This window comes from Callithrix jacchus, chromosome 8 (genome assembly GCF_049354715.1).
Source record: "Callithrix jacchus isolate 240 chromosome 8, calJac240_pri, whole genome shotgun sequence".
NCBI classification, from domain to species: domain Eukaryota; kingdom Metazoa; phylum Chordata; class Mammalia; order Primates; family Cebidae; genus Callithrix; species Callithrix jacchus.
In genome coordinates this window covers 10,855,880-10,872,377 of record NC_133509.1, presented here as the reverse complement: position 1 = coordinate 10,872,377, position 16,498 = coordinate 10,855,880, and the positions used below count along the sequence as shown (strand labels likewise).

The window sequence follows — 16,498 nt, the reverse complement described above, 5'->3', positions numbered from 1 at the left end:
TGATCTTGGCTCACTTTGGCCTCTGCTTCCTAGGTTCCAATGATTCTCCTGCCTCAGCCTCCCGGGTAGCTGGGATTACAGGCACACACCACCATCCCTGGCTAATTTTTGTATTTTTAGTAGAGATGGAGTTTTACCATGTTAACCAGGCTGGTCTTAAACTCCTGACCTCAGATGATCCACCTGCCTTGGCCTCCCAAAGTGCTGGGATTATAGGCGTGAGCCACTGAACCAGGCCTACTGTAGTTACATTTTATGTTTTATTTTCCCCCAACTTTTTATTTTAATTTTCAATAAAGATGAGGTCTCACTATGTTGGCCAGGCTGGTCTCAAACTCCTGGCCTCAAGGAATCTGCCCCTCAGCCTCCCAAAGTGCTGAGATTACAGACATAAGCCACCATACCCAGCCATTTTTTGTTTGTTTAGAGAAAAGGCATACAAATGTTATTAACATGTAAATGGGATGAGCACAGAGTGATTACCCCTGTGTCCCCAATTTATGATTTAAAAAAATTTTAAACTGGCTGGTTGTGGTGGCTCACTCCTGTAATCCCAGCACTTTGGCAGGGATTTAATCCACCGAGGCAGGTGGATCATGAGATCAGGAGTTCAAGACTAGCCTGGCCAACATGGTGAAACCCCATCTCTACTAAAAATACAAAAATTAGCTGGGCATAGTGGCAGGCACCTGTAATCTCAGCTATTCAGGAGGCTGAGGCAGAGAATTGCTTGAATCTGGGAGATGGAGGTTGCAGTGAGCCAAGGTCACGTCACTGCACTCCAGCCTGGGCGAAAGAGTGAGACTGTCTCAAAAAAAAAAAATCAAACTTAAAAGTTGCAAGAATGTACCTAGATTTACTTATCAACTGTTAACAATTTGCCATATCTGGCTTTCTCTCACTGTACATATATACAGATTTTCTTTTTTGCAGAATCATTTGAGGAACAGATGCAGACATAGAGACGTTTCTCCTCAAAATATGTCATCACCATGCTCCAAGAATTAAGTATATTTGGCTGGAGTGGTGGCTCGCACCTGTAATCCCAGCACTTTGGGAGGCTGAAGTGGGTGGATTGCTTGAGGCCAGGAGTTTGAGACCAACTTGGCTAACATGGTGAAACCCTGTCTCTACTAAAATACAAAAATTAGTCAGGCGTGGTGGCAGATGCATCTCAGTTACTAGGGAGGCTGAGGCATGAAAATTGCTTGAACCTGGGAGGTGGAGGTTGTAGTGAGCTGAGATCTCACTACTGCACTTCAATCAGGGTAACAGAGAGACTCCGACTCAAAAAAAGAAAAAAAAAGAATTAAGGCCTTCTCCCCTATAACCACAATATACTCCTCCCACATAGAAAATGTTATCACTGACATAATTATCTGATAAAATGTCCATATTCACTTGGACAATTCCATAATTGTCCAGTATTGTCTCTTTCAATTATTTCATCATTGAAATAGTTTTTTTCTTTTTTTGAGATGGAGTCTAGCTCTGTCACCCAGGCTGGAGTGCAGTGGTGTGTTCTCGGCTCACCACAACCTCCACCTCCCGGGTTCAAGTGATTCTCCTGACTCAGCCTTCGGAGTAGCTGGGACTACAGGTGCATGCCACCACACCTGGCTAATTGTGTGTGTGTGTGTGTGTGTGTGTGTGTGTGTGTATTTTTAGTAGAGACGGGTTTTTACCATGTTAGCCGGGATGGTCTCCATCTCCTGACCTTGTGATCCACCTGCTTTGGCCTCCCAAAGTGCTTGAATTACATGTGTGAGTCACTGCACCCAGCCAAAAAATTTTTTTCAATCCAGGATGCAATCACTCATCATACATGACACTGAATTTGTTATGTCTCTTCAGCCATATGTTTCTTTCATGACACAGATATTTTTGAAGGGTACAGGTCAGTTCTTTTGTAGAATATCCCTCATCTGGACTTGTCTGATTGTGTCCTGATGATTAGATTCAGAGTCTACATTTTTGGTAGGAGAACTACAGAGATGATGTGATATCTTTCTCAGTGCTGCTCACCAGTAGACACATGATGTCAGTTTGTCTTATCATAATTGATGCTGAGTTAGTTTGGTCATTTCCTTAAGGGGGTATCTGTCAGATTCCTCCCTTGTAAAAGTACTTTTTCCCCTTTGTCATTAATGAGTAATTTGTGAGGTGATACCTAGAGATCAGATGAGTACCCTGTTCCCCAACAATCGTTCACTCGGTTTTTTTTTTTTTTTTTTAGATAGAGTCTTAATCTGTCACCCAGGCTAGAGTGCAGTGGTGTAATCTCGGCTCACTGTAACCTCTGCCTCTTGGGGTCAAACAGTTATCTGGAGGTCAGGAGTTCCACCTGCCTCAGCCTCCCAAAGTGTTGGGATTACAGGCGTGAGACCCATGCCCGGCCTCAGCGGTTTTATTATCCAGTGATGCTTCTAGCCTGGATCACTTATTACTATATGCTGCTAAAGTGGGATTTTAAAAATTCCATTACTTCTTTTATGCTTATTGGTGGGCACATTTCTTTTAAATATCATTTTTCCTTCTTTCCCTCTCCTTTAAAAAATTTAAAAATTTTTCATTTTTCATACTTTTATTTTTTATAGAGACAGGGTCTTGCTCTGTCACCCAGGTTGGCCTGCAGTGGTGTGATCATAGCTCACTGCAACCTTGAAATCCTGGGCTCAAGTGATCCTTCCGACTCAATCGCCCACGCATGCACTATCATGCCCCCAACTAGGTTTTTCTGTTTTTTAGGGACTGAATCTTGCTATGTTGCCCAGGCCAGGCTCAAACTCCTGGCCTGAAGCAGTTCTCCTGCCTCGGCCTCTCGAAGTACTGGCATTACAGATGTGAGCCACTGAACTTGGCCAAACATTTTTATTTTTAAATAGATTGGAACACACAGTTTATTTTAAAATGATCTGATGTGTTCTAATCTTGTTCTGTAATTATTTCAATACTGAAATAATTCCCAGTCTGGCCTGTGTGAGCCCTTTCCATTGGCTTCCTTGTCCTCTTCGCAGGTTATTGTCATTTTTTAGCACTTTCTTACTTTGCGGCACAAGACGCTCTAGGTTACTTCGCACTCTTCCTGCTTCAGCCCTGGTATCAGCCATCTCCCTTAGGAATCTTACATAGGAATTTTGATTGATTGATTGATTTTTGAGAGGGAGTCTCACTCTGTCGCCCAGGCTGGAGTGCAGTGGCATGATCTTGGCTCACTGTGACCTCCACCTCCTGGGCTGAAGTGATCCTCCCACCTCAGCCTCCTGAGTAGCTGGGACTACAGGTGCACCATTACACCTGGCTGTCACTATAATTTAAAATAACATAAGCTAGAGCACACTGCCTTCCTTTTATTGCTTTTTCCCTTTCCACTTCCCAAATTTGCTATAGTATTTTTCATTGTCAAGATTAATAACATGACATTTTGATGTGTGCCCATAAACTAGTCAATCCTTTGTGCTCATAGGTTGATTCTCAAAATTAAAAACCAATAGATGACTCATTTTATGATTTTATATATACAATATAATATTCCCTCTAGAACCAAATACACATTGGGTCTCAAATTTTAGTAGATATGAATCTGTTCTGAAGTGGGTCAGGACCTGGGCTCAGCTGAGATGGAGTCACCATGCAGACCAGGGAGGGCAGAGCAGAACCCCGAGTGGGAGGAACCCCAGTGGGGGGGTGTGGAAGAGCAGCTCTCCTACCCATCCTGCACGGATCCAACAAAGGCCCCTGACGACTCCAGCTACATCCCTGGCACAGTGTGGGGAGGGTGACAGGGGTCACTCAAGGGACCCATCAGCAAACACAGAAAGACGAAATCTTATCTTCCACTCAGCAGATATGACTGTGAACTCTAACTAATGAGATCTGGGAAGAGGTCCTTTCCTCTGAGGAGTCTCCCTGTCCCCACCCACCTTCCAGGAACTAAGAGTCTACTCCTCCCACCTCTGGGGTCCCTCTGGGATCTGCCCAGCCCTTGATCTGACTCAGAACATAGGAATCCAGGCATTTTGTCCCCAGGGTATTTCCTCTGTTTGGCTGAGTTCCTGCAGGGCAGGCCCAGTGCCTCATTTCTCTCGGGGTCCAGCCCAGAGTCTGGCCCAATAGACACCAGCAAAGGTTTGAAGAATGAATGAAGCTGGAATTGAGCTGAACCATGGATAGACAAAGGAGGAAAAAGGAAAGCATTTCAGAGACAGAGACAGGAACAACATGGCTGGAAAGATATGGCACACATGACCAACTGCCTCGAAGAACAGAAGCATCTGGCTTGGGAGGGAGGTTGACATTTGCGCCAGTCCTCTCTCTCTCTCTCTCTCTCTCAAACCTTTCCTATGGTGCCGAGCCTGTGCTCCCTCAAACATCTGCCACAGTGTTTTTGAGTCTGGTCCTCACATCAGCCCTGAGAAAAAGATGTAATTATTCCCATTTTATTGATGAGACAACGGGGGCTCAGAAAGTGGCTAAGCAGGAAGAAAAATAGGCCTGCCTGATTCCCAAGCCTAAAGAAGTAAGTGGTTGGAGTTTGTAGCCCTAAAAGTGGGCATAGTTTGAGGGGTCCTGGCCATACAACATGTCACCAGCCTCTGTCCCGAATAGAAGGCAATGGCATATGAATGTGTCATGATCCCATAGTGTGGCTCTTGTGCTGACTCAGGTAGAAACAGGAATGAATGACAGGTGGTTTATACCTGCAGCCCTTTACATACACAGCTGCTCACGCCCTGTGTGTCCTGCCTCCCTTGCCCCACTGTGGACTTTGCTGGTCCTCCCAGTGATCCCTAGTCTTCTTTCAAGCTTGACTCAAGCCTCCCTCTTCTCTGGAGGCTCCTTCTGGAGTAGACCTGAACTTTCATGGCATTGGGTCTTTATTTGCCCCTACTCCAGCACCTAACCCCAGAAGGTACTATTGAATGTTTGCGGAGTGAATGAGTATATACACATGTCCAGGTAATCTCCATCCCCCAGGTTCTCTAGAGAGAGGCAAGGCCTCCCATCCCCCAGCTCCTTCCTCTCTTCTCTCCTCCCCTGCCCTTCCCCATCCCTCTGGTGCTGAGTCCAGCAAGGCTAGAGGCTGAAGCAGCTGCCTCTAGCTGCAAGAGCCACTGGGCCCAGGAGGAGGGGAAGTGGGGAAGCAGGAAGGGTTGCCAAGCCAAGCCTGCTCCATACCTCCCATCTAGGAGGGCAGATGGCACAGGGCAGAGTGAGCAGGGCTGAGAAGCCAGGCCACCAGGCCAGTTTGGGAGGAAGAAGCTTCCTGCCGCCTTCCACCCAGTAGGCAAGCCCGCTGGGGAGGAATCACCTGTGTGTTCCCTTGGCCAAGAGCCTGAGAGTCAGTACTGGACCCATTGTCAAGAAGACTGCATTTGGCAATTCTCTGGGCCGGTCTAGGGGTGGGATGGGACGCAGAGATAAATAAGATCCATTTCCTCCCCAGGGGAGCTTACTGCCAGACATTTAGGGAATAATAATAATAGCTAATAATCACTGAGCACTTTACCAAGTGCCAGACACCGATCTAATTGAAAAGTAACTGCATGCTCACAACAGCCCAAGAGATAAATGCTATTATAAGCTCCATTTGACGTATGGGGATAATGAGACACAGAGAGATCATTAGGGTTGACTAATGATCACTGTGGGTGACTTAGGGATGGAAATTCCAGGAAGGGGGGTCCTCATTTGCTTCCTCTAAACAGCCTGCCCCAGATCACACAGTACGTGAGTTGCATGCTGGGATGCCTGAGTGTGGACCCAGGCAGTGTGGCGTCAGAGTCCCTGCATTTAGCCCTCATGCTACCCATCCTCTAAGCCAACCCAGGTGCCATGAGCCATGGCCAACACATACAGCATCTCAATCCCCACCTTGCCCCCTTGTCAGGAGGTTTTTAGAGTCTGTAAACTTGCCAGGCACCACAGTGTGCTTTAGGATATCACCATGACTCCTGCCCATTGCTGCCTGACACGGTTACATCTTTATCTATGGGCTTGTATTCTCATCCCTGGGAAGCGCTGAGCTCCTGGGACTGACTCTACCATCTCAAGTCCCTTGGACTGTCTTGTACAAAGCACGTACTCAAATGTGTTTGCCATTGAGGGGGTTGAGAATTTCCCTAGGTCTCTGTGACATAAACAGAGGGGGTTTCAACCTGTGCATTGGGAATCACCTGGGGAGTTTAACAAAAACTGATACCCAGACCCCATCCTCAGAGGTTCTGAGGTAATTGATGTAGGATGCAGTCTGAGCATGGGGGGTTTTAAACACCCCATGTTATTCACAGTTATTCTGATGTCCTGCCCGGGCTGAAAAGCCTCATATTAAAACTGTTTTAGAAATCTTGGCAGTTTCAGTTGAAGGAAGGCAGCAGAGGGAACAGCTTTGGAGACCAGTGGGCAAGATTCACGTCACAGCTCAGCCACTTACAAATTGGATAAGTCTGGGCAAATCAACTTTCCCAAGCCTCAGTTTCATCTTCTGTAAAAGAAGATAATGACACCTCCCTAGAAGTGAAGCACCTGAAGTAAGTGCCAGGTATTTGGGTGCTCCTGGGGGACAACAGAAAACAAGACAGCTATGGTCCCTTATCTTGTGATATTTACCTTCCTTAACTCAGCTTAACAAACCTTTACTGGGTTTAGGATATCAAGCACCATATGGGTTCAAAGATGGACGAGACATTGTACTTGTCCTTGAGAAAAAGAGAAGTAGACACTAATCACAATTAAAATAGAGGAAGGAGGATGACGAGAGAGGTACCAACCAGGAGTGGTGGGGATCGAAGGAGAGAGGTATTTAGTAGGCAGATCAGGGAAGTTTTCTGCGGAAGACACGATACTTTAGAAGGCCCTTAGATCATAGATAAGATTTTGTAGAATGGGATGAGGGGTGTGGTAGTGGAAACAAACAAATCATGGAGGCAGGAACTGCCAGTAATCCAACCTGACAAAAGGGCTGGATGTGCATGCAGAGGAGGGAAGAGAATGTGCAGACACAGCAGGAAAATGCAGGTTAGAGCCTTACATGCTAGGGTGAGGCATTTATACTTGATTTGGTCAGCCGTGGGAACCATGCAAAAACTGGAGCTGAGTTGCATAATTCTTAGCTCTTAAGACCCGGACTGCCCCTGGCTTCGTTCTGGAGTTGGTGTCTTCTTTGCCACTGTCCTTGGGGCCGCCCCTTTTCTACTGATGGCCACCTTGGTCCTGTGTTCAGTGCCCTGTCGCTGCCATCAGGTGAGGGTCCGATGAACCCACTCAACCTCAAGCATGAGATGTATCTCCAGATGGTACCTCCCAAGGTAGTTGTATTTTGGCAAGTACAGTGAAAGGAGCACCAGACTGAGAATCTAGGGTTGATGGACAATGACTGATTTGTCAATTGCTAAACCCAAGAAGGTCTCTTTTGACTCATGCAAGGGGCTGCTGCTGAAAATGAGATATTAAGCATGAGGCTTGAGGGACAGAGATGGAGAGGCCACATGTAGGTAATCAGCAGGGTCAGCGGAGCCCAGCCTTGGCTTCATTACCAGGTATGGGAATGGAGAAGCCTCCAGATGATTCAAACCCCCAACTATTCAGGTGCTCCCAGTTGAAATCCCAGACACTGCAGGGCAGAAATAAGTCATACACACTGTGCTGTCTCAACTTCTGTCCCTCAGAATGCATGAACATAATGAAACTGTTGTCCTGTGCCACCAAGGCTGGTGGTAATGGTTTGTCACCAGTGATAGGTAAGTGGAAATGGAGGAAGATGTGTTTAGGGATAGTTTGGCAGGGGACTCCTCATGTTGGTGAAACTTCACCAGTGGGTGTCCTTCCCCTAGTGGGTGTCCAAGTCTTGGATGTCTGTGTATCATGGTGCTCGTAGGAGAGGAGGCGCACAGACTGCACTGTCCTGGATTATGATGCAGTTTATAAACAAGGAACTCTTTCTCGAGGATGTCCTGGATGCCAAGGCACTGCTCAGCTGGGTGGTGGGGTCCATCTGTATTTGTCCCATTGTCCAAAAGGCTGAAGAGTGTGTGTGTGCTCACACTGGTAGAGGTCCTCTAGGTGCATCTTACACACTCCATCTCATCTCAGCCCACCCGAGCTTCATGAGCAGCTACTGAAGGAGAGTTCCTCCCACTTTATTGATGAACAGCCATGCCCAAGAACACACATACAGAGTGGCAGGGCAGGGCTTTGAACCTGGTGGTAGGACTGAATTACAGGCCCTTTTGAGGAGCTCCGTGGGTGACTTAGCGAATGGAAATTCTGGGAAGGAGGGTGGGGTCTTCATTTGCTTCCTCTAGGCCTCTTGTTTTGAAATAAGGCGAATGAACCTGACTTAAGTTCTGTTTTCCGCGTCCGCGTCCTTCCTTTCTCCCTTCACCCCTCACTCTCCTTCCTTTTTTCCTCCAGGACTTTTTAGCAGAGGGCAGAGAGGACGAATCCACTCCCAAGTCCTCTATTAGAGAAGGCGTGATGGCGAGATGGGGGCTTCACTCACCAACCGTGCCAGGACAAAGGGCAAAGGAGGGCGGGCCGCTCCCAGGCTGGGTGGGGGGCAGTGAGGAGCAGAGCGGCCCTTCTCATCGCAGCCGCCACCCTGCTGTGCGCCGTGGACGTGAGGCCCTAGAGTCTGCGGTGCAGGGAGCGCTCTGGCTGGCAGGGAGGAGGCGGCCCAGTGGGGCTTCCTGGCTCGCGGTGTGTGCTGGGGAGAGGAGCACGCAAGTGCCGTTTTCTGAGGATTGTGCGGGACCCTATCACACGTGTGAGCTCATTCAATTCTATTTCCAGATAAGGCCCGGAGAGTGTAGCCGACTTGCCCGAGGCCACACAGGATGTGCGCGTCAGACCCGGTAGGGACGCGCGGAGGGTCTCGGCACCGGCCCTCCCCGCTCGCCCCGGTTCCTCGAAGCCCTGAGGTGTCCCCCACCTGGCGGGGAGGCTTTGGGCCCTGGCCCCGGCGAGGTCCGGAGGAGGCTCCAGCAGGGGGCGCCCCGAGCTCCGTCCGGGGCAGCTGGGCGCGCCTCCAGCCGGCGCCTGGGACGGGGCTGGCCGCTCCGCCCTCTCGGCTCCTCGGCTGCTCGGCTGGCGGGCGCCGGGCGCTCAAGGAGGAGAGGACGGCCGGCCCAGCCGAGTCCCCAGTGCCCGCCGCAGCGCAGCCTCCCGCCGTGAGTAGCGCCCGTCTGCGGGCTCGACGGGCGGGACCGGGCTGTGGCCCGACGGCGGCAGCACCCGAAGCTGGGGCTGGCGGGGCAAAGAGATCCGGGGCACTCGCTCGCAGATCCCGGGCCCGCCGCTCCGGTGCCTGACGCCGTGGCCCGGGGCATTGTGGCCGGCACCTGAGCGCGGGAGCTGCCCGCCACTGCCCCGGGGCGCCCTCTGGAGCCTGGCACTTTGGCCCGGGAGACAGGGTGGGGGCGGCGGGCAGAGCCAAGCACCCCAGGGAGATGGGAGACAGACATCCATCAAGTGAGGCCCCTTGTAACGGGCAGAGCACGCCCGGCTCCCGGCCAAGTCTTCTCAGCTTGGGCCTCCTCTCTCACCTCCTGCGGCCGCCTGGCATGAGGAGGTGATGGGAGGAGGGTGCTCAGATGTCTGAGCCTCCTGTGGGGCCGAATGAAGGTGTGGTCCCCCCGTCAGGTGCCCCAAACTGGGGTAGAGCTAGGGTGGGCCCCGGGACGGCCAGGAGGTGTGCTGCAGGTTGGGTCCCAACAGTTGACTAGGACGCTGGGCCAGGCGTTGTGGAGGTCTCAAGGCCTGCATCGGCCTGGCCAACCCTCACCATAGCTCCGCATGGTGGAAATTGGTATTCTTACTTTACAAAATAGAAAACGAGCCTCAGAGAGGTGAGCTTCGTTGAGGCCGTGCAGGTAATGGTAAGGTAGCGGTGCATACCGGAGTAGAGGACACCATAGCTGGCTCCCACAGAGGCAGGTGGGAAGGCTTGGGGGGCAAGTGCAGGGGCAGTGCCTGACATCTTGTACCCCGAAATCCCAGGTGGAGGGCAGGCACTCTGGTTGTCGACACTGTGTTTCCCAACTGCCTCTGTGTAAGGTATTCCTGGGAGAATCCTGTCGACTGAGAGACTCTGGCTCCTTGGCCTCTTCACAGCTAACGTCAGAGCCCTGTTCTTCCCCAAACCACTCATGTCGATGGCACCACGGATAATTCAGCAGCTTCTGAGGAGACTTGGGCAGGGGGCTTAGGGGTGTGTGGATGTGGCTTGGAGGTAAGTTTCTGGTTGCGGGAATGCGACCTGCACCAGCCCTGTCCACTTCCCTGCGGCCTCCCAAATTGTTAGCTGTGGGGTGAACAAGCAGGCTTCCCAAGGGAGCTGGACCTTTGCCAGAGACACCAAGTTTTTCTTGCGTCAACTTATGCAGGTGGCTGACCTTCTGCGGGCCTCAGCTTCCTTATCAGAGACCATGATGGGTCAGAGCCCGGAATGTAGAGAGGGGCCCTGTAACAACGGAGCCCCCTCCCTTCTGTGGGCAGCCTCTCCAGAGCCTGGTTGCAATGACTGCTAATGGGGGCGGGTGTGATGAGACAGTTGTGCGTGTTCGGCCCAACCACTGCCTGCCCTCTTGCTGTGGTCTTGTTTCACTCACTTGCACTGGGTGAGGTGGGGTGAGGAACTGATAGAGTTCACTTTGCAGAGTGAGATGGGTCAGTAGGTAAGAGGGCTTCGTGAGTATTGAGAGTTTCCTATGACATGATCTTCCAACCCTGGACACCTCCTCCTAGCTTGTCCCTCAGGAGGCCACTGACTTCACCAAACCCAGTGCCATCTTGGAGAGGTTGGGGTGGCTGTTAACAGAAGAAGGCCTGGGAAGAGGAGCTGGATGGGTCAGCCGTGTGATGTTCAGCAAGTCCCTTCCCCTGTCTGAATCTCAGTTTTCTCTTGTGAAAACAAGTGGGTTAGACTAGATAGCAGTGTTTTTCAAACTTCTGTTTCACAGTGTATTCTTACCCAGAACCCCAACATATAGTATGAATAACATGGAGCTGCTCTGGCCTCCCCTTCTCACCCTGGTGATCCTGAAGCAGGTCTAGAAATCCCTAAATAGATGATCTGTGAGATCTCTTTCTGTGGGGTTCTAGGAAATCTGTGTCAGCTCCTGAAGTGTTGCCTGGTATTAGAATTGTAGACAGGAATGTGAATTCCAAGGACTCCATCAGGAGAAATGTGGGCATTAAGGAGGATATCATCCTGGGAGCATCTGGAGCTGATGGCCTGTGCCTCTGGCCAAAAGTTGTAAGTCCCTCCCCTCTGCCATGTGGTTTTAGCTTTTTAGGCTGGAAAGGTCCCTGTGCTTCTGGGTCCTTCTTTGGGTCCTAGTTGGTGACTGTAATTCCACCTCAGTTTCTCTCCTTTAGTTTGTATCTAAACTGGTAAAATGCAAATTCGCCTTGGGAGGGGTGTTATGAAAGCGCTTGAAGTGGCGATCAGTTGTTTTACCTAATGAGCATCTGAGCAGCGGCCTTGAGAAAGGAGGCTGGAGCACTAAATTCAAATCAGCCAAAACTTAGGGAGTGCCTGCTGTATACTAGCCTACGACAAGGGGACAGAGGTGAGAATGCCACAATTCTTACCCTTATGGGGCTCTAAGACACAGGGAGGAGGGAAGGAATTCACACCATCCAGGGACCATTTAAAACATTATACATAGGTTATTATCTCATTTGTTTCACATTAGTCTCATTAAAAAAATAAGTGAAATTTTGATTGCATACAAAATAAGCATACATCCCGTATATCCCTCTAACTACTATCCAGATCAGGAAACAACATTGCCGGCACTCTGAAGCCTCAGAAGCTCCCCTTCCAGCTCTCCCCTGAGTGAGGGGATAACCACTCTTCTGACGTTTAGCACTATTTATTAATTTTACCTACATGGGATCACACAGTACGCAGTTTTTGTGTCTGGCTACTTTCTTTTTTTTTTTTTGAGATGGAGTTTTGCTCTTGTTACCCAGACTGGAGTGCAATGGCACGATCTAGGCTCACTGCAACCTCCGCCTTCTGGGTTCAAGCAATTCTTCTGCCTCAGCCTCCCAAGTCGCTAGGACTACAGGTGCGCACCACCATGCCCAGCCAATTTTTGTATTTTTAGTAGAGACGGGGTTTCACCTCGTTGACCAGGATGGTCTCGATCTCTTGACCTCGTGATCCACCCGCCTCGGCCTCCCAAAGTGCTGGGATTATAGGCGTGAGCCACTGCGCCCGGCCACTGTCTGGCTACTTTCATTCAACATTATGTTTGTGAGATTCGACCTTGTTGTTGCAGGTAAAAGTAGTTTGGTAATTCTCACTGCTGTATAATGATTCCATTGTGTGGGTGTATAGTGCCTCAATTTGTATATCCAGTCTTCTATTGATAACCATTTGGTTGTTTCCAATTTTTAGTTATTACTAATAGCATTGCAGTGACCATTATAACATGGATCATTTGGGAAAACATGTTTCTCTTAGGTATGTCCAAAGAAATTCCCCAACAGTTTTCCAAAGTGGTGGTCCCAGTGAGTACCCCTCCTGGCAGTGTTTGAGAGCTCTAGTTGCTGCACATACTCACCAGCACTAGACATTATCTTCGGTTCATTTTCCGGGGAAGGGATGTGAAGCTCAGAAGAGTTATCCTGTGCTCAGCTGAGCACAATGTGCCAGTAAGTGACAGAGCTGGGATTGGAACCCAGGCCTATGTGATGACTAAATCTCTTCTCCCCATCTGTGTTAGACATAGACATAGATTATGACACGAGCCAGAATGTGATTAACTCTAACCCTAAAAATGTATGAAGAGCACTCTTGGGGAACTTAAAGAAGGGGAGAATTGTCATCTGTTTTTGGGAGAGCAAGGATCACGAAGCCACACAGAGATAGCAGCATTTGGCTGGGTCTTGTGGGAAGTGGGCAGTTTTGTCCATTCTCCAGGACTTTCCACGTGGGCCTCTCAAGGCAGGGGCCCCACTTCAGCCAAGACATAGCAAGGGTGAAAGTTTTAGGGGACTGGGACAGGTTAACTTGGGCTAGAATATAGGATATGTGAGGGAGGGGGCAAAGGCTGGAAAGGTGAGTTAAAGCCTAACTGGTGGGCGTAGTTTGTCCCTAGGGGGCTCACCTGCCCCCTACCCCCTGGCCACACAGGATGTAGAGCCCAAGGCAGAGGCTTATCATTTTGCTGGGAACTGGGGCTTCCTTGAATCCTGCTCTCAGCAAATGGAGCTGGCCTCTCACCAAAGGGGAGATCTTAGCTGTTCCTGGGACCACTCTCAGGGTTTCTACCAACAGATTTTTTTTTTTTTTTGGAGTTTCCTGCTTGTATCTAGCTGTATGAAATTGGTAACCCCACTCTGCAGGACCTGACCCAAATAGTTTATTTGGAAGAATATATTTTTCAGTGAAAATATGATGGTAGAGCCAGGCGCGGTGGCTCACACCTATAATCCCAGCACTTTAGGAGGCCGAGGCAGGTGGATCACAAGGTCAAGAGATTGAGACCATCCTGATCAACATGGTGAAACCCCGTCTCTATTAAAAATCCAAAAAAAAAAAAAAATTAGCTGGGCATAATGGCACGTGCCTGTAGTCCCAGCTACTCGGGAAGCTGAGGCAGGAGAATCGCTTGAATCCAGGAGGCAGAGGTTGCGGTGAGCCGAGATCGTGCCATTGCACTCCAGCCTGGGTAACAACAGCGAAACTCTGTCTCAAAAAAAAAAAAAAAAAAAAAAGAAAGAAAGAAAAGAAAATATGATGGTAGATAGCATTCCCTTTACCCTCTAGGCCAGACTCAGGAGATTTGCCAGGATGTTGGGGGTGAGTGTGGGTCGAGCTTCTGATTATGGTCAAGCCAAACTTGCCAGAGGACTCCCTGGCATGGGTTAAATCACAGTAATAATCATCCTTCTTATTTGTACAGTAGTTTATATCCTTATCCCCACATGGATGTGTGAAGTAGGTGATATAGATAGTATCACTATAGTTTTTTTGTTTTTGAGACTGAGTCTCACTTCATTGCCCAGGCTAGCGAGCAATGGCAAGATCTCAGCTCACTGCATCCTTTGCCTCCTGGGTTCAAGTGATTCTCCTGCCTCAGCCTCCTGAGTAGCTGAGATTACAGTTGCCTGCCACCATTCCCGGCTACTTTTTGCATTCTTAGTTGAGATGGGGTTTCACCCTGTTGGCCTGGTTAGTCTAGAACTCCTGACCTCAGTGATTCAACTGCCTTGGACTCCCAAAGTGCAGGGATTACAGGCATGAACCACCGCGCCTGGCCTGTATCACTATGTTTACAGGTAAGGGGATGAGGTTCAGAGAGGGTGCCCACCTGCTCTGGGTCACAGGGCTAATACACACCCATACAAGTCTGGAACTGGGGCTCCTAGAGCCTGCTCTTTTTAGTATTTCATGCTTGCCCCAGCCCTGGCCAAGCACAGAGGAGGCATGATGGAGCCTAGGCACCGACAGGCAGGTGACCCTGAGAGTAAGCCCTGGCAGCCAGGCCAGCTCTGCCTGAAGGTCTTCAGCATCTTTGTGCCTCGGTGGAAGGGAGAGAGGCATGTAACGTCTTGGTAATGCAGCACTGGTTTGCAGGGGGCTGAGGTGGAGGAAAGAGGGTGAGATGTATACACCCCCTGAGAGTTAGGACAGCTCTAGTCACTTGGTGTTAATAAGATGTGCACTTATGTAATGGTGCCTCCACCCAGCCTGGTGAAAATAGTCTTTTGGGGCTCATGGAGCCCATGTGTGGTTGGAAATCTGATTGGCAGACAGCAGGAAACCCCCAGTGCTAGCCAAAATGAGCTTGGAGAGGCCTTTGCTAAAGACCCTTGGAAGACACACCCACAGGCAGCTGGTTTTATTCTTGTGATTTGCAGACTGTGCCCTGGGCTCTGCTCTTGGGGTGTTATCCAGAGTGGCACATGGCTGTCTCAGAAATGGATAAGCCCCTTGGGGCAGAGGAATCCCAGGAGAGGATGCAGACAGTCTCTTCTGGTGGAGTGTAAGTGCTCCCCATGGCTCAGAGTTGGCCTATGGCTTTCAATGAGAGGCTTGGGCCAGGCAGAGTTGGCTTGATTTTATACAGATGAGGACACTGAGGCCCCTCTGACAAGAGAGGAGATCACAGGGCTAGTTGTAGGCAAAGCTGGAATGAGCACCTCAGGCTCTTGAGTCCTGGTGCCTATTGGAATTTGCCTCACTCCTCCTGCCCGTCTTTATATATGTATGTTTATATATATATACAAACACACACATATATATACACACACGTATATATATACACACACACACATGTATATATACACACACACACATATACACACATATACACACATGTATATATACAAACATATACACACATACACACACGTGTATATACACACATACACACGTGTATATATACACACACGGATATATACACACATGTATATACACACACGTGTATATATACACACACACATATATACACACACACATACACACACACACACACACACACACACATATATATATTTATTTATTTATAGAGATGGGGTTTCACCATGTTGATCAGGCTGGTCTCCAACTCCTAACCTCATGATCCGCTCACCTCGGCCTCCCAAAGTGCTGGGATTACAGGTGTGAGCCACCACGCCCAGCCCTGCCCATCTTTATTTTGGGGGTGGTGAGAGAGAGAGTTTGCAGATTAGTTCAGATACGCAGTTACGTGGTACAACTCCTGAGGGAGCCGAAGTCATGATAATTCCTTACCTATCAAAAGCATTTTATAGTTTACAAAATAATTTCATGACTTAAAGTTGATTTTACAGTATTAGCCCCATTTTATAGATAAGGAAACTAAGCATCTGGCAGCTTAGGTGACTTACCCAAGTAAGACTGGGACTTGTACCTAGGATTTCTGACTTTAAAGCTACTGATTTTTTTTTAAATTTGAGACCGAATCTCACTCTGTTGCCCAGACTGGAGGGCAATGATGTGATCTGAGCTCACTGCAACCTCTGCCTCCCAGGTTCAAGTGATTCTTGAGCCTCAGCCTCCTCCTAAGTAGCTTGGATTACAGGTGCATATCACCATGCCTGGTTAATTTTTGTATTTTTGGTAAAGATGGGGTTTCACCATGTTGGCCAGGCTGGTCTTGAACTCCTGACATCAAGTGATCCACCAACCTCAGCTTCCCAAAGTGCTGGGATTACAGGTGTAAGCCACTGTGCCCGGCCTTTTTTTTTTGAAATGAAGTTTCGCTCTTGTTACCCGGGCTGGAGTGCAATGGCGCGATCTCGGCTCACTGCAACCTCCACCTCCTGGGTTCGGGCAATTCTCCTGCCTCAGCCTCCTGAGTAGCTGGGATTACAGGCATGCGCCACCACGCCCAGCTAATTTTTTGTATTTTTAGTAGAGACGGGGTTTCACCATGTTGACCAGGATGGTCTCGATCCCTTGACCTCGTGATCCACCCGCCTCGGCCTCCCAAAGTGCTGGGATTACAGGCTTGAGCCACCG

At 49.3% G+C, this 16,498-nt stretch overlaps 1 protein-coding gene across 7 annotated transcripts in view; it reads left to right on the top strand.

The window, feature by feature from the left end:
• Positions 1-9,066: 9,066 nt before the first annotated feature.
• The window catches only part of DAPK2 (death associated protein kinase 2), a 271,914-nt gene continuing 264,482 nt past the window's right edge, over positions 9,067-16,498 (top strand). For 4 of the 7 annotated variants that reach the window (XM_054240447.2, XM_078333330.1, XM_017976646.4 and 1 more), the window contains exon 1: positions 9,067-9,167. The gene's annotated coding sequence lies outside the window, so the exon portion shown is untranslated. Of the gene's footprint in view, positions 9,168-10,053; positions 11,255-16,498 lie in introns of those variants that run through there. The other 3 variants (XM_078333329.1, XM_035258797.3, XM_035258799.3) reach the window with 2 other exon arrangements.